General features: G+C 42.8%; 2 pseudogenes; one reads left to right on the plus strand and one right to left on the minus strand.

Moving 5' to 3' along the window:
- The first annotated feature begins 2,407 nt into the window (after positions 1–2,407).
- Positions 2,408–7,105, plus strand: LOC147998131 (igE-binding protein pseudogene; annotated as a pseudogene).
- Positions 7,106–16,576: 9,471 nt separating this feature from the next.
- Egln1-ps1 (egl-9 family hypoxia-inducible factor 1, pseudogene 1) lies at positions 16,577–17,706 on the minus strand (annotated as a pseudogene).
- Positions 17,707–24,117: the final 6,411 nt, after the last annotated feature.

The following is a 24,117-nucleotide window of genomic DNA, read 5'->3' on the forward strand; positions in this document are numbered from 1 at the left end:
GCATTGGGTGTTTTCCTCTGGCGTCCGAGATGTGTGTGCAGAGTGCAGTCTCTTCTGGTTTCCCAGGCATGTCTGCCTCTCTGAAGGTTTAGCTCTCCCTCCCACGGGATTTGGGTGCAGAGAACTGTTTATCCGGTCTGTTTCCTTCAGGTTCCGGTGGTGTCTCAGGCGCAGGGGTCCTGCCACTCCTGGGCCCTCCCCTACGGGAACCCAGAGGCCTTATACAGTTTCCTCTTGGGCCAGGGATGTGGGCAGGGGCGGGCAGTGTTGGTGGTCTCCTCTGCTCTGCAGCCTCGGGAGTGACCACCTGACCAGGCGGTGAGGTCTCTCTCCCATGGGGTTTGGGAGCAGAGAGCTGCTGCGGTCTGGGATCCGCGGGTGTGGGGATACTTGTATATTTTTAAGGTCATACAGAACTCCATGAACTAAGAACTCTTAAGACCTTCCATTGTGTATTTCTTCAGTCGTCTCAAACACCACAGGGCTTCTCTCCTTATCTGTTTATATCTCTTACACTTATGCCAGAATACAACAGGTTTGCTTTTCATCATTCTATTTCTTAAACTAAGTCTTGCAGTGATTATTCAAGTCTCTGTCTTATTTTGTGCTCTTTTGCAAACCTCCATTTGAAAATCAACTTTGTTACAGAGGCACACATCTTCAAAAATGTCTCCAGACAGTAAGCCTCATAGTTAATTTAATGTTTGCCCTCAGAAGTGCAACATAACAGGGAGGGACTGAAAAAGAAAGGAGGGGAGGCTATTAAGTATTTTTAGTAATATGTTGCTTTTGTCTTGTGCATAACGTGAAGAGTATGCTCTTTAATTGGGTATATATTTTTAAGATGTAGAGATAATTCTTAATGTAGCTAGGTTCTTGCAGCTAACCAATTCTTAATCAAAATTTCTGGAAAAACTATATCTTCCATATCCATCAGAAGTTTTCCAATTTTTCTTTGAATTATGGTATTTCCCTTCTCTTTCCAATCTGTTTTAAAGAAGAAAAACTGGGATCGGTTAGTGAACCTACTGGAGTTATTTCAAAATTCTTCAGAGTATGTAATTTAATAATAATATACTTGATCATTTGTGTTATTATGTACTTGGTAAAATGGTGGTGTATATTAATGTTAGTTCTACCATTTATTTTTACGGTCTAGGAATGTGTGGTTATAATTCTGTGGGAGAAATAGGTTGTCAGTGCTCACCAGCTTGTAAAAACCTAGTGTGAGAGCTTAAACATCTAAATAAATGAAATGAAAAGTATGAATATCATCCAACATGCTTAATTCTAATACCGTGATTATCCTACTAACTGGGATTCCCAAACTCCTTTTGTTCCTAGGAATGATGGCTCAATATTATTCATAAGTCAAAATAAACATTTAACCCTGTTATTACAAATAAATGAGGCCACATAACAGTATTTTAACTTAACAGGTGGGTAACCCATGAGGCAAAAACATATTATACTTAACACAACAGTGGAACTAAGATATTTATTTACTAATGGGTCATCTGTAGCACTGGTCAATGTACCACTTCTCAAACTTGGAACCATTGGACAATATCACCATTGTTTCCAACTCTACATTGTCAGAAAAAAGTCACCCACAGTGCTCTGCACTTAATCTTCTATCACAGTGAACGGAGATAGGTTCCTCACTGTAAGAATCGAGAAAAACCCTCCAAGTCCTACGTTCAGGATGTCCCACTTATAGGGAAACAGAGATGTAGAGGGCCGCAATAACATTCACCACCACAAGATGGCGCTGGCTTCCACTCCGCCCCACGTGGAAGGCCGAGGTAGCTTTGCCATTACAAGATGGCGCTGGCCTCCGCCGTGCCAGCCGACTTCCTTTCAGGAAGTTAACTGTGTGCGCATGTGCAAGAGTGCCTTCGTGCTAGGTCTTTGCCCACTCCGGGGCGTGCCTTATGAGATCATGGGTAAGCGACCAATCAGGTGTGGATGCGCTGCACTAGGGTGTATATAAGCCGCGCCATGCCGGCGTGCGGAGCCTCTCCTTAAGATTCAATAAACGTTTAGCTGCAGCAAGGATTCGTGTGTCCCCGTGTATTCTTGCTGGCGAGAGACAGCGCGGGACATTTGGTGCCAAGAACCCGGAACGCTACACCATCGCCAGGTGCCGAGAGGTCCTCTGTACACGGAGAGAATCCAAAGCTGCAGGACATGGGTAAGATCCTGAGAGACAATGCTTAGCCTTGACCTGTTCCACTTCACTCCCATTCTAGATGCGGCGGAAGTTTTTATTATCGTTTTGGCAGCCCTTGGGCTTTTTCTATTGGCCTTTGAGTTTCTAGCTACCGCCAGACAGTGTCAGAGGTTGCATGGGAGCCGCCCAGCTGTAATAGCAAAGTGGAGAGCGCTGGGGGAGGGGCAAGGCGGCATGTCGGAAACAGGGTTGGGTAAAAAATTAAAGAGCTCAAGGAAAGATAATAAGCAGACAGTCCCCTCTGCGGAGGCGAGAGATTGGGGAAAAAACGCCCCAGGAGAGATAAAACAGAGAAGGGAGAAAAAAGTCTTGAAAAGGAGAAGTCTTTATCCGGTAAAGGATTTAAAGACTTCAGAACTTGATAGCTCAGAGACAGACGAGCTTAGCTCCTCTGAGGGAGAGGATTTAGAAGATGAGGCAGCTCGCTGTGAAAAAGAAAGATACTACCCAGATGAACAACGAGCTAACAGCTTGGGTAAACAGAAGGAAGTGGGAGGTGGAAACCATGCGGTTTCCCGGCCTATAAGCCCCAGCGCCCCTCCATCTTATCTGGAGAGATTCCACTCAGATTCCTTCCTCACTAAAGAGGAACAGAAAAAGATACAGCAGGCATTCCCGGTGTTTGAGGCCGCCGATGGAGGCCGTGTTCATGCACCAGTAGAATATGTTCAAATTAAGGAACTTGCCGAGTCGGTCCGTAACTATGGAGTTAGTGCCAATTTTACTATTGCTCAAGTCGAGAGGCTTGCCACTCTGGCCATGACTCCAGGAGACTGGCAGACAACAGTGAAGGCTGCGCTTCCCAATATGGGACAATGTATGAAATGGAAAGCCTTGTGGTATGACGCCTCTCAGGCACAGGCCAAAGTCAATGCCATTGCTGAAGGCAATCAGAGAGACTGGACACTTGATCTGCTAACAGGACAAGGGCAGTATGCCAATAATCAAACAAACTATGACTGGGGAGCATACGCTCAAATCTCCGATGCCGCCGTTAAGGAGTGAAAGGCACTTTCCAAGAAGGGAGAGTCTGGGGGACACTTAACGAGAATTATACAAGGCCCCCAGGAGCCATTCTCAGACTTCGTGGCTAGGATGACAGAGGCAGCAGGCAGGATCTTTGGAGACCCTGAACAGGCAATGCCTTTAGTGGAACAGTTGGTCTATGAGCAAGCCACACAGGAATGCAGAGCAGCTATTACACCTAGGAAGAGCAAAGGATTACAGGACTGGCTGAGAGTTTGCCGAGAACTTGGAGGCCCGCTTACTAATGCTGGCCTCGCGGCTGCTATCCTACAGGGCCAAAAGTGCTCAGAGTACAGGTGATCGCAGGGTCTGCTATAACTGTGGCAAACCAGGACATCTGAAAAAGGAGTGTCAGGCCCTCAAAAAGAAGAGAGCACCAGGACTGTGTACTAAGTGTGGGAAAGGCTATCATTGGGCTAGTGACTGTCGCTCAGTTAAAGATATCAGAGGCAGGCTTATTCAGCCTGGGCCTCCCCAGGCAGAAGGGGGTGAAAACACTCCAAAAAAACGGGTATCTGGGCCCCAAGTCTCAGGGCCCCAAAACATAGGGGACTCCAGCTTACAACAGACGGACACCACGGTTCACAGAGCCACAAAAGGCTCAGCAGGAGTGGACCTCTGTTCCACCACCCAATTCATATTAATGCCACTGATGGGTGTGCAACCTGTCCCCACTGACTACAAAGGCCCCTTACCCGTGGGAAGTGTCGGCCTTATTATGGGTCGATCCTCCTTAACCTTAAAGGGACTTGTTCACCCTGGAATAATAGATCAAGATTACACGGGAGAACTTCAAGTTCTCTGCTCTTGCCCTCAAGGCGTTTTTTCCATCTCCTCAGGTGACAGGATTGCTCAGTTGATTATTCTTCCAAGCTTACATGATCATTTTCCTTCTTCCGGGGTCCCTAGAGGCACCACGAAGTTTGGCTCTTCCGGGACTGATCTGCTTATTTAATGATGGACCTTAATTCCAGACCCTCTTTAAAGTTGAATACAGAAGGGAAAACTTTTACGGGAATTCTAGATACAGGGGCTGATAAGAGCATTATCTCCTCTAGTTGGTGGCCTAAGGCATGGCCTGTCACTCAATCATCCCATTCCTTACAAGGACTAGGATATGAGGCCAGCCCCACTATCAGCTCACGCTCCTTGATCTGGCATGCTCCAGAAGGCCAATCAGGAAGGTTTATTCCTTATGTCCTCCCTCTTCCTGTTAACCTTTGGGGGAGGGATGTCTTACAGGGTCTAGGTCTGACATTGACCAACGAGTACTCTCGACAAGCTGTCGAGATTATGAAGAGAATGGGCTACGAGGAAGGGAAGGGGTTAGGAAAAAAGGAACAAGGAAAATTAGAACTGGTCCCACAAGAAGGTAATATAGGAAGGCAGGGCCTGGGTTTTTCCTAGGTGCCATTGAGGGTTCTATGCCCATACCCTGGCTCACGGAGGAAGCAAAATGGGTTCCTCAATGGCATCTATCCTCTGAAAAATTAGAAGCTGCCACTAAATTGGTTAATGAACAATTACAGCTTGGTCATTTAGAACTGTCCATTTCACCATGGAATACTCCTATTTTTGTGATAAAGAAAAAATCAGGAAAATGGAGACTTCTCCATGATTTGAGAGCCATTAGTGCACAGATGCGTTTATTTGGCTCGATCCAACGAGGCCTACCCTTACTCTCCGCCTTACCTAAGCAATGGAAGATAATAATTATAGACATTAAGGATTGTTTCTTTTCTATCCCCTTGTGTCCACAAGACAGACAGAGGTTTGCGTTTACTATACCAGCTATTAATCATCTTGAACCTGATAAGAGATTTCAGTGGAAGGTCCTGCCTCAAGGCATGGCCAATAGCCCCACTATTTGCCAACTATATGTGCAACAAGCCCTTGAACCTATAAGGAAGCAATTTCCATCTTTGCTTCTGGCTCATTACATGGATGATATTTTAATGTGTGATAGAGATTTAACAACCTTACAGACCTCATATCCCATCTTAATCAAAACATTGGGACAATGGGGACTACAAGTCGCTACAGAAGAGGTTCAAATTGCAGAAATTGGCTCATTTCTGGGATCGGTCATTTATCCTGAAAAAAATAGTTCCCCAGAAATTAGAGATTCGCAGAGATCATTTACATACCTTAAATGATTTCCAAAAATTATTGGGAGATATAAATTGGCTGAGACCATTTTTAAAGATTTCCTCTGCTGAGTTGAAACCTTTATTTGATATTCTGGAAGGGGACTCTCATATCTCCTCTCTGAGAGCATTGACGCCAGCCGCAAACCAGGCCTTACAAGTTGTAGAAAAAGCCTTACAGGATGCTCAATTGCAGCACATTGATGAAACCAAGCCTTTTGATTTGTGTGTTTTCAAAACTATGCAATTACCAACAGCTGTCTTGTGGCAGGATGGGCCTTTATTATGGATCCATCCCAATGCATCTCCTGCTAAGAATATTGACTGGTATCCTGATGCGGTTGCTCAGCTTGCACTCCGCGGGTTGAAGGCAGCTATTACTCATTTTGGGAAAGAACCCAAAACCTTGATAGTACCATTTACAGCCATTCAGGTTCAAACATTAGCTGCTACCTCAAATGCTTGGGCAGTGTTAGTTACTTCCTTTGCTGGACAGATTGATAATCATTATCCAAAACACCCGATCCTACAATTTGCTTTAAGCAAAGCCATTGTGTTCCCACACATAATGTCTCAGAAACCACTTGTTGATGGGGTTGTAGTGTATAAGATGGGTCAAAAACGGGTATAGGTGCTTATGTGGTCAATAATAAGGTAGTATCTAAGCAGTATAATGAAACCTCACCTCAAGTTGTGGAATGTTTAGTGGTGCTAGAGGTCCTCGAGACCTTCCCAGGCCCGCTTAACATTGTGTCAGATTCCTCCTATGTGGTTAATGCAGTTAAGGTTCTTGAGGTGGCTGGATTAATCAGGCCTTCCAGCAAACTTGCTCAAATTTTTCAATAAATTCAATCTACCCTTCTCGGCAGGAGATCCCCTGTATTTATAACACATATTAGAGCTCACTCGGGCCTTCCTGGTCCAATGTCCCGCGGAAATGACCTAGCGGACAAAGCTACAAGAGTGATTGCAGTTGCCTTGTCCCCTCAATTAGATGTAGCAAAAGAATTTCACAGACAATTTCATGTGATGGCTGAAACTTTACGCCGCCGATTTGCTTTGACTAGAAAAGAAGCTAGGGAGATAGTTACCCAATGTCAAAATTGTTGTCAATTCCTGCCTGTACCCCATGTGGGAGTTAACCCACGAGGAATCTGACCGCTACAGGTCTGGCAAATGGATGTTACTCATATCCCTTCTTTTGGAAGACTTCAGTATCTGCATGTTTCTATTGATACATGCTCTGGCATCATGTTTGCTACACCTCTAACAGGAGAAAAGGCCTCGCATGCAATTCAACATTGCCTCGAGGCATGGAGTGCTTGGGGTAAACCCGTCCTTAAGACAGACAATGGACCAGCTTATACTTCTCAAAAATTTCAACAATTCTGCCACCAGATGGATGTGACTCATCTGACTGGTCTCCCGTATAATCCTCAGGGACAGGGCATTGTAGAACGTGCCCGTCGCACTCTCAAATCCTATTTAATTAAACAAAAAGGAGGGGTCGAGGAGGCTCTACCCTCAGTACCAAGAGTAGCTGTTTCCATGGCACTCTTCACCCTTAATTTTTTAAATCTTGATGCCCAAGGCCATACTGCGGCTGAACGTCACTATTCAGAGCCTGATAGACCAAAAGAGATGGTAAAATGAAAAGATGTTTTAACTGGTCTATGGAAAGGCCCGGATCCTATTTTAATAAGATCCAGGGGAGCAGTTTGTGTTTTCCCGCAGGAAGAAGACAACCCATTCTGGCTACTGGAATGACTGACATGGAGAATTCTGACGCCTAGAAATGACTCCCGGATGGATCCCTCGGAAACTACCTCTAGTCCTCACACTGCCTCTTTGGATTTGGATTCTTAGTGCTTCAAAGAATGGGTGGGGGTGGCTCTGTTTGGTGCAGCCCTATGCTGTGGATTAGTGTTCATGCTATGGTTGGTTTGCAAACTCAGATCTCAACAGAAACGTGACAAGGCCGTTATCACTCAAGCACTTGTGGCCATTGAACAAGGGGCCTCCCCTAAAATTTGGTTATCTATCTTCAAAAATTAGTCGGTATCTGAGTTCTCTGCTCTTGCACCCCATGGATCTGTGGATCCATTGCACTGGGATGAGAGAGACTCAATGATTCTTTGATCGGCCCTTCTACATCGCTGAGGTTTCCTCATTGCATGCGATAGGGTGATCATGATTCCCCCACTAACTCATCTTCTGGCTGGCCTCTTTTTAGAGTTCACCCTAGGTCATTAACAGTTACTGTCACACAGCACTGCAGTATCCAGAGACGGGCAACTTTCCTCATGCACAGACCAATTTAAGACACGGGGCCCGGTGGCGATAGGGTTACCCTTCAACGGATAAGGCTGTGATATAGAGGAACAACCTAAGACAGGAGCCACAGCAGATGGACGTAACTGCAGGGACCTAGACCAGCCTAGACAATAATTTATTGTTATTAATTAATAAAATAATAAGGGGGAGATGTAGAGGGCCGCAATAACATTCTCCACCACAAGATGGCACTGGCTTCCACTGAGCCCCACGTGGAAGGCTGAGGTAGCTTTGCCATTACAAGATGGCGCTGGCCTCCGCCGCGCCAGCCGACTTCCTTTCAGGAAGTTAACTGTGTGCGCATGTGCAAGAGTGCCTTTGTGCCAGGTCTTTGCCCACTCCAGGGCGTGCCGTATGAGATCCTGGGTAAGTGACCAATCAGGTGTGGATGCGCCGTGCTAGGGTGTATATAAGCTGTGCCATGCCGGCACGTGGAGCCTCTCCTTAAGATTCAATAAACGTTTAGCAGCAGCAAGGATTCGTGTGTCCCCGTGTATTCTTGCTGGCGAGAGACAGTGCGGGACACAGAGAAAGTGACCGATGTAATAAACAAGACGTTTACTGATCCACTGCATTGGGGTTGTTCTGCAATTGGGGCAGAGGTGACCCACAAGAACAAAGGCACACATTTGTTATACCTTTTAGGGTACAAATTATATCAGCAAGTATACAGTTTAAACTTATTGGCTAGGAATATTGACCTTTAAATCTATTGGCTAGTAAGTATGACATATATTCAAGCTCCATCAAGGAGGTGGTTCCCACTAGGGAGATATCTTTGGCATGCAGAGGTGGTAGGAGAGGATCCCACTCCTACTGCTGTTGTGAAACTTCTTAAATTGGGTGTTTACTCGGAAATTCATGTGGATCTCCCCAGGTGGATGTCCCAGTCACCTGACGTTTTTTAATACAGTTTTTGTCTGCTTGGTCCCCACGTTCCACATTTACAGCTTCTACATGTCAGATTTCACTAGTGGGTGTTCATTTCATCCTTTCTCAAGTGCCCCTCCCATGAAGGTACTCTTCATGAGAGTACAGAAGGGTCCAACTTTGGCACATTAGGCTTCAGCAGCTCAGCATTTATTTCAGAACTCAGTGTCAATGCTGCCTCTAACTAGGCAACACTCATGTTTCTATCTTGACCCTGCCTCAGTTCCCCAGGCAGCTTTTCCATCATCCCTGAGATGTTACAACCCTTACTGCATTGATCTTTGTGTTTGAGAAGTGCTGGTTCGGTCTGGTCGGGTCTGGTCTGGTCCGGTCCACAGCATTCCACCACTAAAGTAGTGCCATGCAGTTTCAGGAAACTCGAATTTCTGAGAAAAGCCACAGAATCTCAAAATCAATATACCCCATGGTATGTGCTGGAGCTCAGAATAAGATGTTGCAAAAACAGGAAAACTGACTGATTTCCACTTTGTGCTTACAAAAAAACAAAACAAACAAACAAAAAAAAACCAAAAAAAAACCAAAAAAAAAAAAAACAAAAAACAAAAAACAAAAAACAAAAAAAACCACAAACTATTTCAAAAGATTAGTTTGTCCCTCCTCCCCATTAAAGAATCTGATTTCAGTCCTGCACAGTGTGTTCTCCTGGATCCATGGAAACTAAGCCATAGGATCTGGAGATACCAACTACTCAGATGCATTCAATGTCTGTTCAACTCAGTCCATTCATTCACATTGCTTACCTTATTCCTGATAACGAAATTGCTAGACAAAATTCCTTACAATCATGGGGGAGGCATAGAGACTCTGAAATCAATTCTAATGGCTTATGAAAGGATTCTAAGGGAATGAAGAAGAACTGTATGATATTAAAAATAGGAGGAGGACCGGAAGTCCCACACCCGAGGATCCCGGCCCGCAGCAGCTCTCTGCTCCCAGACCCGGTGAGAGAGAGACCCAACCGCCTGGTCAGGTGGGCACTCCTGAGGCTGCAGAGCGGAAGAGACCACCAACACTGCTCACCCCTGCCCACATCCCTGGCCCAAGAGGAAACTGTATAAGGCCTCTGGGCTCCCGTGGGGGAGGGCCCAGGAGCAGCAGGACACCTGCCAGAGACACCGCCGGACCCTGAAGGAAACAGACCGGATAAACAGTTCTCTGCACCCAAATCCCGTGGGAGGGAGAGCTAAACCTTCAGAGAGGCAGACAAGCCTGGGAAACCAGAAGAGACTGCTCCCTGCACACACATCTCGGACGCCAGAGGAAAAAGCCAAAGACCATCTGGAACCCTGGTGCACTGAAGCTCCCGGAAGGGGCGGCACAGGTCTTCCTGGTTGCTGCCGCTGCAGAGAGCCCCTGGGCAGCACCCCACGAGCGAACCTGAGCCTCGGGACCACAGGTAAGACCAAATTTTCTGCTGCAAGAAAGCTGCCTGGTGAACTCAAGACACAGGCCCACAGGAACAGCTGAAGACCTGTAGAGAGGAAAAACTACACGCCCGAAAGCAGAACACTCTGTCCCCATAACTGACTGAAAGAGAGGAAAACAGGTCTACAGCACTCCTGACACACAGGCTTATAGGACAGTCTAGCTACTGTCAGAAATAGCAGAACAAAGTAACACTAGAGATAATCTGATGGCGAGAGGCAAGCGCAGGAACCCAAGCAACAGAAACCAAGACTACATGCCATCATCGGAGCCCAATTCTCCCACCAAAACAAACATGGAATATCCAAACACACCAGAAAAGCAAGATCTAGTTTCAAAATCATATTTGATCATGATGCTGGAGGACTTCAAGAAAGACATGAACACACTTAGGGAAGCACAGGAAAACATTAATAAACAAGTAAAAGCCTACAGAGAGGAATCGCAAAAATCCCTGAAAGAATTCCAGGAAAACACAATCAAACAGTTGAAGGAATTAAAAATGGAAATAGAAGCAATCAAGAAAGAACACATGGAAACAACCCTGGATATAGAAAACCAAAAGAAGAGACAAGGAGCTGTAGATACAAGCTTCACCAACAGAATACAAGAGATGGAAGAGAGAATCTCAGGAGCAGAAGATTCCATAGAAATCATTGACTCAACTGTCAAAGATAATGTAAAGCAGAAAAAGCTACTGGTCCAAAACATACAGGAAATCCAGGACTCAATGAGAAGATCAAACCTAAGGATAATAGGTATAGAAGAGAGTGAAGACTCCCAGCTCAAAGGACCAGTAAATATCTTCAAGAAAATCATAGAAGAAAACTTCCCTAACCTAAAAAAAGAGATACCCATAGACATACAAGAAGCCTACAGAACTCCAAACAGATTGGACCAGAAAAGAAACACCTCCCGTCACATAACTGTCAAAACACCAAACGCACAAAATAAAGAAAGAATATTAAAAGCAGTAAGGGAAAAAGGTCAAGTAACATATAAAGGGAGACCTATCAGAATCACACCAGACTTCTCGCCAGAAACTATGAAGGCCAGAAGATCCTGGACTGATGTTATACAGACCCTAAGAGAACACAAATGCCAGCCCAGGTTACTGTATCCAGCAAAACTCTCAATTAACATAGATGGAGAAACCAAGATATTCCATGACAAAACCAAATTTACACAATATCTTTCTACAAATCCAGCACTACAAAGGATAATAAATGGTAAAGCCCAACATAAGGAGGCAAGCTATACCCTAGAAGAAGCAAGAAACTAATCGTCTTGGCAACAGAACAAAGAGAATGAAAGCACACAAACATAACCTCACATCCAAATATGAATATAACGGGAAGCAATAATCACTATTCCTTAATATCTCTCAATATCAATGGCCTCAACTCCCCAATAAAAAGACATAGATTAACAAACTGGATACGCAACGAGGACCCTGCATTCTGCTGCCTACAGGAAACACACCTCAGAGACAAAGACAGACACTACCTCAGAGTGAAAGGCTGGAAAACAACTTTCCAAGCAAATGGTCAGAAGAAGCAAGCTGGAGTAGCCATTCTAATATCAAATAAAATCAATTTCCAACTAAAAGTCATCAAAAAAGATAAGGAAGGACACTTCATATTCATCAAAGGAAAAATCAACCAAGATGAACTCTCAACCCTAAATATCTATGCCCCAAATACAAGGGCACCTACATACATAAAAGAAACCTTACTAAAGCTCAAAACACACATTGCACCTCACACAATAATAGTGGGAGATTTCAACACCCCACTCTCATCAATGGACAGATCATGGAAACAGAAATTAAACAGTGATGTAGACAGACTAAGAGAAGTCATGAGCCAAATGGACTTAACGGATATTTATAGAACATTCTATCCTAAAGCAAAAGGATATACCTTCTTCTCAGCTCCTCATGGTACTTTCTCCAAAATTGACCATATAATTGGTCAAAAAACGGGCCTCAACAGGTACAGAAAGATAGAAATAATCCCATGCGTGCTATCGGACCACCACGGCCTAAAACTGGTCTTCAATAACAATAAGGGAAGAATGCCCACATATACGTGGAAATTGAACAATGCTCTACTCAATGATAACCTGGTCAAGGAAGAAATAAAGAAAGAAATTAAAAACTTTTTAGAATTTTATGAAAATGAAGATACAACATACTCAAACTTATGGGACACAATGAAAGCTGTGCTAAGAGGAAAACTCATAGCGCTGAGTGCCTGCAGAAAGAAACAGGAAAGAGCATATGTCAGCAGCTTGACAGCACACCTAAAAGCTCTAGAACAAAAAGAAGCAAATACACTCAGGAGGAGTAGAAGGCAGGAAATAATCAAACTCAGAGCTGAAATCAACCAAGTAGAAACAAAAAGGACCATAGAAAGAATCAACAGAACCAAAAGTTGGTTCTTTGAGAAAATCAACAAGATAGATAAACCCTTAGCCAGACTAACGAGAGGACACAGAGAGTGTGTCCAAATTAACAAAATCAGAAATGAAAAGGGAGACATAACTACAGATTCGGAGGAAATTCAAAAAATCATCAGATCTTACTATAAAAACCTATATTCAACAAAATTTGAAAATCTTCAGGAAATGGACAATTTCCTAGACAGATACCAGGTATCGAGGTTTAATCAGGAACAGATAAACCAGTTAAACAACCCCATAACTCCTAAGGAAATAGAAGCAGTCATTAAAGGTCTCCCAACCAAAAAGAGCCCAGGTCCAGACGGGTTTAGTGCAGAATTCTATCAAACCTTCATAGAAGACCCCATACCAATATTATCCAAACTATTCCACAAAATTGAAACAGATGGAGCCCTACCGAATTCCTTCTACGAAGCCACAATTACTCTTATACCTAAACCACACAAAGACCCAACAAAGAAAGAGAACTTCAGACCAATTTCCCTTATGAATATCGACGCAAAAATACTCAATAAAATTCTGGCAAACCGAATTCAAGAGCACATCAAAACAATCATCCACCATGATCAAGTAGGCTTCATCCCAGGCATGCAGGGATGGTTTAATATACGGAAAACCATCAACGTGATCCATCATATAAACAAACTGAAAGAACAGAACCACATGATCATTTCATTAGATGCTGAGAAAGCATTTGACAAAATTCAACACCCCTTCCTGATAAAAGTCCTGGAAAGAATAGGAATTCAAGGCCCATACCTAAACATAGTAAAAGCCATATACAGCAAACCAGTTGCTAACATTAAACTAAATGGAGAGAAACTTGAAGCAATCCCACTAAAATCAGGTACTAGACAAGGCTGCCCACTCTCTCCCTACTTATTCAATATAGTCCTTGAAGTTCTAGCCAGAGCAATCAGACAACAAAAGGAGATCAAAGGGATACAGATCGGAAAAGAAGAGGTCAAAATATCACTATTTGCAGATGACATGATAGTATATTTAAGTGATCCCAAAAGTTCCACCAGAGAACTACTAAAGCTGATAAACAACTTCAGCAAAGTGGCTGGGTATAAAATTAACTCAAATAAATCAGTTGCCTTCCTCTATACAAAAGAGAAACAAGCCGAGAAAGAAATTAGGGAAACGACACCCTTCATAATAGACCCAAATAATATAAAGTACCTCGGTGTGACTTTAACCAAGCAAGTAAAAGATCTGTACAATAAGAACTTCAAGACACTGAGGAAAGAAATTGAAGAAGACCTCAGAAGATGGAAAGATCTCCCATGCTCATGGATTGGCACGATTAATATAGTAAAAATGGCCATTTTACCAAAAGCAATCTACAGATTCAATGCAATCCCCATCAAAATACCAATCCAATTCTTCAAAGAGTTAGACAGAACAATTTGCAAATTCATCTGGAATAACAAAAAAACCAGGATAGCTAAAGCTATCCTCAACAATAAAAGAACTTCAGGGGGAATCACTATCCCTGAACTCAAGCAGTATTACAGAGCAATAGTGATAAAAACTGCATGGTATTGGTACAGAGACAGACAGATAGACCAATGGAATAGAATTGAAGACCCAGAAATGAACCCACACACCTATGGTCACTTGATTTTTGACAAAGGATCCAAAACCATCCAATGGAAAAAAGATAGCATTTTCAGCAAATGGTGCTGGTTCAACTGGAGGGCAACATGTAGAAGAATGCAGATCGATCCATGCTTATCACCCTGTACAAAGCTTAAGTCCAAGTGGATCAAGGACCTCCACATCAAACCAGACACACTCAAACTAATAGAAGAAAAACTAGGGAAGCATCTGGAACACATGGGCACTGGAAAAAATTTCCTGAACAAAACACCAATGGCTCATGCTCTAAGATCAAGAATCGACAAATGGGATCTCATAAAACTGCAAAGCTTCTGTAAGGCAAAGGACACTGTGGTTAGGACAAAACGGCAACCAACAGATTGGGAAAAGATCTTTACCAATCCTACAACAGATAGAGGCCTTATATCCAAAATATACAAAGACCTCAAGAAGTTAGACCACAGGGAAACAAATAACCCTATTAAAAAATGGGGTTCAGAGCTAAACAAAGAATTCACAGCTGAGGAATGCCGAATGGCTGAGAAACACCTAAAGAAATGTTCAACATCTTTAGTCATAAGGGAAATGCAAATCAAAACAACCCTGAGATTTCACCTCACACCAGTGCGATTGGCTAAGATCAAAAACTCAGGTGACAGCAGATGCTGGCGAGGATGTGGAGAAAGAGGAACACTCCTCCATTGTTGGTGGGATTGCAGACTGGTAAAACCATTCTGGAAATCAGTCTGGAGGTTCCTCAGAAAACTGGACATTGAACTGCCTGAGGATCCAGCTATACCTCTCTTGGGCATATACCCAAAAGATGCCTCAACATATAAAAGAGACACGTGCTCCACTATGTTCATCGCAGCCTTATTTATAATAGCCAGAAACTGGAGAGAACCCAGATGCCCTTCAACAGAGGAATGGATACAGAAAATGTGGTACATCTACACAATGGAATATTACTCAGCTATCAAAAACAACGAGTTTATGAAATTCGTAGGCAAATGGTTGGAACTGGAAAATATCATCCTGAGTGAGCTAACCCAATCACAGAAAGACATACATGGTATGCACTCATTGATAAGTGGCTATTAGCCCAAATGCTTGAATTACCCTAGATCCCTAGAACAAACGAAACTCAAGACGGATGATCAAAATGTGAATGCTTCACTCCTTCTTTAAATGAGGAAAAAGAATACCCTTGGCAGGGAAGGGAGAGGCAAAGATTAAAACAGAGACTGAAGGAACACCCATTCAGAGCCTGCCCCACATGTGGCCCATACATATACAGCCACCCAATTAGACAAGATGGATGAAGCAAAGAAGTGCAGACCGACAGGAGCCGGATGTAGATCGCTCCTGAGAGACACAGCCAGAATACAGCAAATATAGAGGCGAATGCCAGCAGCAAACCACTGAACTGAGAATTGGTCCCCTATTGAAGGAATCAGAGAAAGAACTGGAAGAGCTTGAAGGGGCTCGAGACCCCAAAAGTACAACAATGCCAAGCAACCAGAGCTTCCAGGGACTAAGCCACTACCTAAAGACTATACATGGACTGACCCTGGACTCTGACCCCATAGGTAGCAATGAATATCCTAGTAAGAGCACCAGTGGAAGGGGAAGCCCTGGGTCCTGCTAAGACTGAACCCCCAGTGAACTAGTCTATGGGGGGAGGGCGGCAATGGGGGGAGGGTTGGGAGGGGAACACCCATAAGGAAGGGGAGGGGGGAGGGGGATGTTTGCCCGGAAACCGGGAAAGGGAATAACACTCGAAATGTATATAAGAAATACTCAAGTTAATAAAAAAAAAATAGGAGGAGGAAAGCCCTACATCACCTGCTTACTAGATCCCCTGGCTTTTCTGCTTCTCATGTTCTTATTTAAATATTTTAAAATTATGTAAAGGTTTGCATTTAAATATAAATTTTATTTACTAATGTTTTTATTTTTTATTTTGAGGATAATACTGTACTTTTTTAATTCAGTTTTGATAAATTGTACCTAGTAGAAAAAAATCCCTAAATTCAAAATTGATTTAAAATGCTGATGAAATGAACTCAGTTAGATGATCGGTCTGACAAGATAGAAGACTGAAGAAAATCCTACAAAGGGCCCTTGACTCATGTACAGATGAAAAGCTACTCTCCACCAATGGCATCTCCTCTTAAGTCAGCAGCCAAGAGCAGTCACAGATTTGGAACTGACCCCACACTATAGTCCTAGCAGATGAAGCCCTCTGTTTGATGACACCTGTCGAAGTTTCCTGACTTCCAGCTGAAATACCAGACAGGTATCTCTGTTCATCTGTCCAGATATCCCTGAGTACACAAAAGTCAACTGAGAGGCTGTAGGTGACAGGGGTACTGCTGGATCCAAGACCCTGCTAGATATCTTTGTTGACTGATTGTTGCTTGATTTCAATGCTCACACTTTTCTCCCCTGTTAGATATTTTATTTTACTTTTTGCTCACTCATCTTGCATCAAAATAGCAAGCAGTTATTGAATACCTTGCAGTGTTGGCTGGTTGTACTTTATGAGGATTATGCCTGTCAGACTAGAAAAAAAGCATTCTATCAAATTTGTGTTCAATGCCAGCAAACTGGGCTTTGCCTTCTGGAAAAATTTGAAGAATACCTTCAATTACCTTGGCATCCCAGCTTTTATTTAGGCAATATATACAGGTCATGCATCTTCTATCTCCATTTGGGTTATTGTTGTGATGAATATAGCCTGTTTTGTTGCCTGAGTAACAAGCAATCATGGCCTGGTGCTGCCCCACTCTGAACAGCCCTGGCTGAACATAATAGATGCCCAATTCCAAATATCCCCCATGTCATGTCAATGAAGAAAAGAAAAGCAGTCTCAAAGCTGACTAAGCCCTTCGGGAAAGTAAAGCTTGTTCTATTCAGCTTCTCAAGTCTTGGTTCAGGAGACCAGTCAGCATGATACACCAAGATGATAACATCCACAGAGTCACGAAATGCCTTGTGCTCTGGGTGTATACATGTGATCAGTTAATGCTGGTCAGAGAGTCAACAGAATCCCTTGGTCACCTGACAAATAGCAGGGTGTATCCTGTCTGCAGGCAGAGTTTCACATGCTGAAAGTTAGCATCACATCTGGATAGCCCATCAGCACAGGAAATTTGTTTTAGTTCTTCAGGGTGAACCAGAGTGATCACAAGAGGGCCAATGGAGTTTGACAAGAATTGAGGGCCAAAGTTTCTTTCAGCAGTTTATCCTGCAGTTTCCCAGCTTCCCACTGCTGTGGTGGATGAGTTGTCCATGCTGCTCATGAGCAGGGTGATGGATGGTCTCTGAGTCCAGCTCTTTGCCCTCAATCCAGGTGATATGTTCCCGCCGGATGTCCTTGGAAGAGTCACTCTACTGACTGACCAGCTGCATGTCCCTGAATTTGCCAGAGTTGTGCAGGGCACGCAACTCTTCACTGATTTGCTGCCCTGTCTCCCAGCACAGGGTGTTCTCCTCTACTCAGATGCTGTACTTGTTCATCCACAGCACAATGCAGTCCAGTGCCAGTTTCATCACAGGCAGAGGCTCGCTCTGCCCATTGGGCAGCAGCTCTCAGCGAAGACACAGCACCTCCATAGTGCTGCCTCCCACAGGGTGCAGCTGGTATGCTCAGACCCAGAGACCTGCTAGGTGGATGATGCTAAGAGCTGGGGTGTCCCTGGCCTGGATTGTCCTTTCCTCTGCTGCTCTGGAACCTGGAAACCAGTATTCAGGAGGCCACAGCACTCTCCCCTCCTAGGGCATCCTTGCAGCAGCATGGCTCTGAGGGCCCCACATGGCAGGGGCATGACTCAGGACACAGCATGCACAGCTGCGCTCAGGGGTCCTCTCTGGTCTTGCACACCACTTTGTACTTCTTCCAGTCCTGGCGCTGGTGCTCCTTGAAGCAGCGCCCACAGCACAGCAGGTTCTCCATCTTCCAGCATAGTTCTTGCCTCTGCTAGTGCTGCTGTCTGGTGGTCAGCATGCAGGGCCCACCATTGTCACTGGTCTTGGCCTTGACTGCCTTGCCTGGAGCAGCCTAGCAGAGTCACCTTCTCCTGAGAGATTGAGGAACATGGGGACCTGGGGCCCCTTGTATTGCTTCTTGGTGGGCAAGCAGAGTAAGGTCCTGTGGGAGCCACAAGTTCACTCCACTAGTGCTGCAAGTACACTTCGGCCTGATCAACTCTGTTTTTAAATAGACATGCTTTTTCTAAGGAAATATCCCCCTTGCCTATCCATACCAATGTGTCTTCTAATGCCTTTGGGCATCTAAATTTCATATTACACACTGAAAACTTCCTATTCCTGGAATCATGGATGGTCATGTCTCTGCCAGATATTTTCTCAATTCTAGTAAAGAGAAGCTGCTGAATTGCACTGAAACACTGAAGTTGTGGAGACCTGGACTCCAGCCTTCCTTCCAAGCCCCAAACACTCAACATATTCTCTTTTTATCACCTATTTCTTTCAGGAGATAACAGATTCTTTTAGTAATGTTAGGATTCACAGAACAGCATTTTACTTATTTTATGGTAGAGGAAAACCAGTAGTTATTATCAGATACCTTGTTCATTATCTCATGTGAATGTAGGCAATGTTAAAACTTGTCTCAGTGCAGATAAGTCTATATTTATGCAAGAGAAGTTCTGGTCATACAGATCTTTCACTTGCTTGCTTAGAGTCACACCGAGGTATTTTATGTTATTAGTGACTATTGTGAAGGTTGTCCGTTCCCTCATTACTTTCTCAGCCTGCTTATCCTTAGAGTAGAGGAAGGCTGCTGATCTGTTTAAGTTAATTTTGTACCCAGCCACATTGCTGAAGTAGTTTATCAGACTTAGAAGTTCTGTGGTGGAACTTTTGCGGTCATTTAAATATACTATCATATCATCTGCATATAGTGATATTTTGACTTCTTCCTTTCCAATTTGTATCTCTTTGACCTCCTTTTGCGGTCTGATTGCTTTTGCTAGGACTTTGAGGGAATACTATATAAGTTGGGGAGATAGTGGGCAGACTTGTATAGTTATGGATTTCAGTGGGATTGCTTTAAGTTTCTCTCTATTTAGTTTAAAGTTGGCTACTGGTTTGTTGTATATTGTTTTTACTATGCTTATGTATAGGCCTTGAATTCCTGATCTTTCCAAGACATATCATGAAGGGGTGTTGAATTTTGTCAAATGCTTTCTCAGCGTGTAATGAAATGATCACGTGGTTTTCTTCTTTGAGTTTGTTTACATAGTGGATTACATTGATGGATTTCTGTATATTTAACCATCCCTGCATGCCTGGGATGAAGACTAATTGATCATGATGGATGATCATTTCAATGTGTACGTGGATTTGGTTTGTGAGAATTTTATTGAGTACTTTTGCATCAATAATAATAATAAGAGAAATTGGTTTGCACTGAACTGAGAATAGGACCCCCGTTGAAGGAATCAGAGAAAGAACTGGAAGAGCTTGAAGGGGCTTGAGACCCCATATGTACAACAATACCAAGCAACCAGAGCTTCCAGGGACTAAGCCAGTACCTAAAGACTATACATGGACTGACCCTGGACTCTGACCTCATAGGTAGCAATGAATATTCTAGTAAGAGCACCAGTGGAAGGGGAAGCCCTGGGTCCTGCTAAGACTGAACCCCCAGTGAACTAGACTGTTGGGGGGAGGGCTGGAATGGGGGGAGGGTGGGGAGGGGAACACCCATAAGGAAGGGGAGGGGGGAGGGAGATGTTTGCCCGGAAACCGGGAAAGGGAATAACACTAGAAATGTATATAAGAAATACTCAAGTTAATAAAAAAAAGAGAGAAATTGGTTTGAAGTTCTCTTTATTTGTTGGGAGTGTTTTGTGATTTAAGCACAAGCATAATTGTGGCTTCACAGGAGGAAATGTGTAGTATTCCTTCTGTTTCTATTTTGTGGAATAGTTGGGCATTAGTTCTGCTATGAAGGTCTGATAGAATTCAGTGCTAACCTCAACTGGTCCTGAGCTCTTTTTGGTTGGGAGACTTTTAATAACTGTTTCTATTTCTTTAGGCATTTGGGAACTGTTTAAATGGTTTATCTGATCATGATTTAATTTGGTACCAGATATTTGTCTAGAAAATTGTCAGTTTCATCCAGATTTTCCAGTTTTGTTGAATGTAGGGTTTTGTTGTAGGATTAGATTTTTTAATTTCCTCAGATTCTGTTGTTATGTCTTCCTTTACATTTTTGATTTTGTTAACTTGGATAATATCTCTGTGCCCTATGGTTAGTCTGGAAAAGGGTTTATCTATTTGTTGATTTTGCCAAAGAACCAGCTCCTGTTTTTGTTGATTCTTTGTAGTGTTCTTTTTGTTTCTACTTGGTTGATTTCAGCCCTGAGTTTGATTATTTCCTGCAATCTATTCCCCTTGGATATATTTACTTCTGTTTGTTCTAGAGCTTTTAGGTGTACTGTCAAGCTGTTGATATATGCTCTCTCTGAGGAGATGCACACCCACTGCTCTATTAGATAACTGCAACTTGGAGACATGTGTTCCCCTCCTTAGATTTAACTCAATTTGAGGCATTGGTAAAAAGGAGTACCCTGCATAAGGCAATTGAATTAGCAAGAAAACAAGGAGTACATTATTACATCTATAACCATGTTCCTATCCCTCAATAAGCACCAGTGTTGCCCCAGTTTAGGAAAATCCTGTTAAAAGGAGTTCCACAACATCTCAAGATGACCATAGCTGGGCCACTGCAAGGATGTCAGATTGTGTAAGACATCATAGCTATGGCTAAAAACAATGTGATATGCTGGTAAGCAGCAGATTTCATGCCAGATGATGGAATAGTGATAATAGAGGAAGGAAAAAGCAAATTGGGAGAAAGTAATAGCAGCCTTATTGGCAACTAGACAGTCCCTTGATAATGGAAAGGATATACATCTTTTCACAGATTCTTAGTGTGTGGCCAGCAATATAGCAATTTGTTCAGGGAAATGAAGACTGACTGATTGGACAATTAATGCTAAAGACTTATATTATAAAGATGCGTGGTTAGAATTATCACAAATAGGAAAAGACATTAAAATAAAAGTACATCATGTAGATGCTCATCAAAATAGAGATGACCTACAAACCAAATAGAACAATGATGTAGATAGATTAACAAGGACAAATTGACCCAGACAGAAATCCTAGCTCCCAGCACTGGAAACACCTTATGGACCACAAACAGCAAGGGAGGACTACAGCTAACATAGCTGGAGGACTTAATATCGTGCTAGTAGGCAATGTGCATGTTTGCCTGTGTGCCTGTGTGAGAGCTCTTGTTTATACAATACGCCTGATTATTGTCATTTTGCTGGGAATTGTTCCAGCAATCGATGTGGGATTAAATTTTGTGCTAAATTATGTAGCATTAATAGTGCTACCAGCCTGATTGCCAGTTATACTGTTTGCTGGTTACACACAGTGGCAGAGATCCAGAGTTAATGATTACTTTTCTGCTACTATCTTTATTAGATATTGCTACTAACCCTTTACTTGTTAATTTGTGAATTGTTGGTTGTATTATATTGCTGAATGTATGAAATAAGTACATATTAAGTATTTACTTATCCTGTATTACCTGTTTGAATATCCCACTAATGGCAAATAAGTACATATTAAGTATTTACTTATCCTGTATTACCTGTTTGAATATCCCACTAATGGCAAAAAGAATAGCAGTACAACTGGGAGTGCCAGTACTCATACTTCCACACACACACCTGCTGACACTCCCAGGATCACTAGTGATAGCCATTCGCACTGAGAATATCAGTAACCCGGCTACACATGGTGCAAAGTCCATGACCATTACCCCTAGACCACAGTTATCATGGCCTCCCCATAGACCTAATTTTATAGGATACACTATATAGGATACCTAGATGGTGGATGGATGATAGAATATGGGTAACGTATCAGCTGAGAATTAGCAACTTCTGGACCAAGTATGTTTATTGCCTCAATTACGATTGGTACAAAAGCTGTGGACACTGGAGACAAGTAGCATGGTATCACCCCAGTAAGACATATAGTTAAGAACAAAAGGATGGATATAATCCAAATAGGTATGAAAGAAACCCAACGAAAAGCCACTTTAATGAAGTATGGTTCAACGCTTCCAGTGTTAGAGCTATATTTAATAAACAACTGGTATATAGCTTCCAAGATTAGACCAAACACCCTTAATGTGAAGGGAGGCTACAAAACCACCACTGTAGGTGGAGAGATTGATGCTACATTCGATTGTGATCTGGCAATAAATTCAACTTTCCCCAAACTATACACAGTACCTTAATCACACTGGACTGAAAGGAGAAGCAGTTAGTATGTGGTTTAATATTACTTCCCTTACATGGGAAGAACAAGAACGTGATTATACTGAGGATTATGTGGACTATGCTTGCTATAATGAAACCAAGGAAGGTAGTGGAACAATAATATCCACAGTGCCAATGGCACATGCGACTGTAAATACATGCAAACCGGGACCTAACATGAATTGGACCCAATGCAAGGAATTCGCTGTACCATACACACTTAAGAGTGGCATAACAGGGGTTGGGGATTTAGCTCAGTGGTAGAGCGCTTGCCTAGCAAGCGCAAGGCCCTGGGTTCGGTCCCCAGCTCCGAAAAAAAGAAAAAAAAAAGAGTGGCATAACAACCTTACCAAAACCCTGGAGAAATAGGTGTCCCGAAGAATTACATGACCACATATACCCCGAGTTACAAAATAATTAGAACTGTGTGACTGGCTTTCCAAACCAACATTGATTTTGCACACTAAGCTATTATCCTGACCTAAGATGGGCAACTCTAATAGAAACCAAGAATTGACCTACCTGGGAGGAATGGATTTCAGTTATGGCCCTGGGGATGGAACATTATAGACAACCATTAGTATTGACTAGTATCCTACCATAACTGTGGCAGACATCATTACATGAAAAACTTGATCCACCATATATGCTGCACCAAAAACAATGCATGAATGCTTTTTAGTATCTCAGGGATACTCAAGGATGAGAAAATGGAAAACAGAGAATGATATAGATAGAATGCCAGGGATAGCCTGGAACTGCTTCAGTAGAAACTATTATTCTTCAACACCAGACAAGGAAAGACACACAATACTCATGGAAGTGAAAGTCACAGGACAAGTTGGACTCTATTTACACTATGTACATGTTACACATACCCCACTCAAAGGCAACACAGCAGCATTCTTACCATTGTTCAAACAAGACAATGGTCTATACAATCATACCACACATATGGTAACCTGGGACCAAGGAAGTAACATCACAGGCATAATACAGATAAAGGATATATGGGTTCATAAAAAATGATACCCATATTTTGGCGATTGCCAATGTTAAGAAGAAACATATCCATGTTAGCAACACAGTCACCAAATAAATTTGGATTTTAAGACAAAAAATATACCCTTAGAACCAATAGGAATATATTTTACATTACAATTATAAAATATAACTTATAATGAGCATCATTACATGAATATATGTGATGGAGAGTATAAAACTCTTAGATACATCTGTGATACAGCAGTAAATGGCAGAAGAATGGATTTCCCTATACCCTGGGACATAATAGGAAATTTAACCATGGTCAATTTTCAAGCAATGAAGATATATGCAAAATTTTGCTCCATGCCACAATGTCTTCCTAGCTTGGGTGATTGGATAAATATACCTAGGTTTAATTACACAAGGCTAAATAATATTAGATATGAAAAACCTAATCTGACAGCAACACAGATACTGACAGTAGGATGACAGTATGATTTAGACAGCCTAACCCCCAAGTACTACATCCAAGCACCAGAAAGGACTATCTGATGGTAGAAAACATGGGGGATTA

This window comes from Rattus norvegicus, chromosome X (assembly GCF_021556685.1).
Source record: "Rattus norvegicus strain SHRSP/BbbUtx chromosome X, alternate assembly SHRSP_T2T, whole genome shotgun sequence".
Lineage (NCBI taxonomy): Eukaryota > Metazoa > Chordata > Mammalia > Rodentia > Muridae > Rattus > Rattus norvegicus.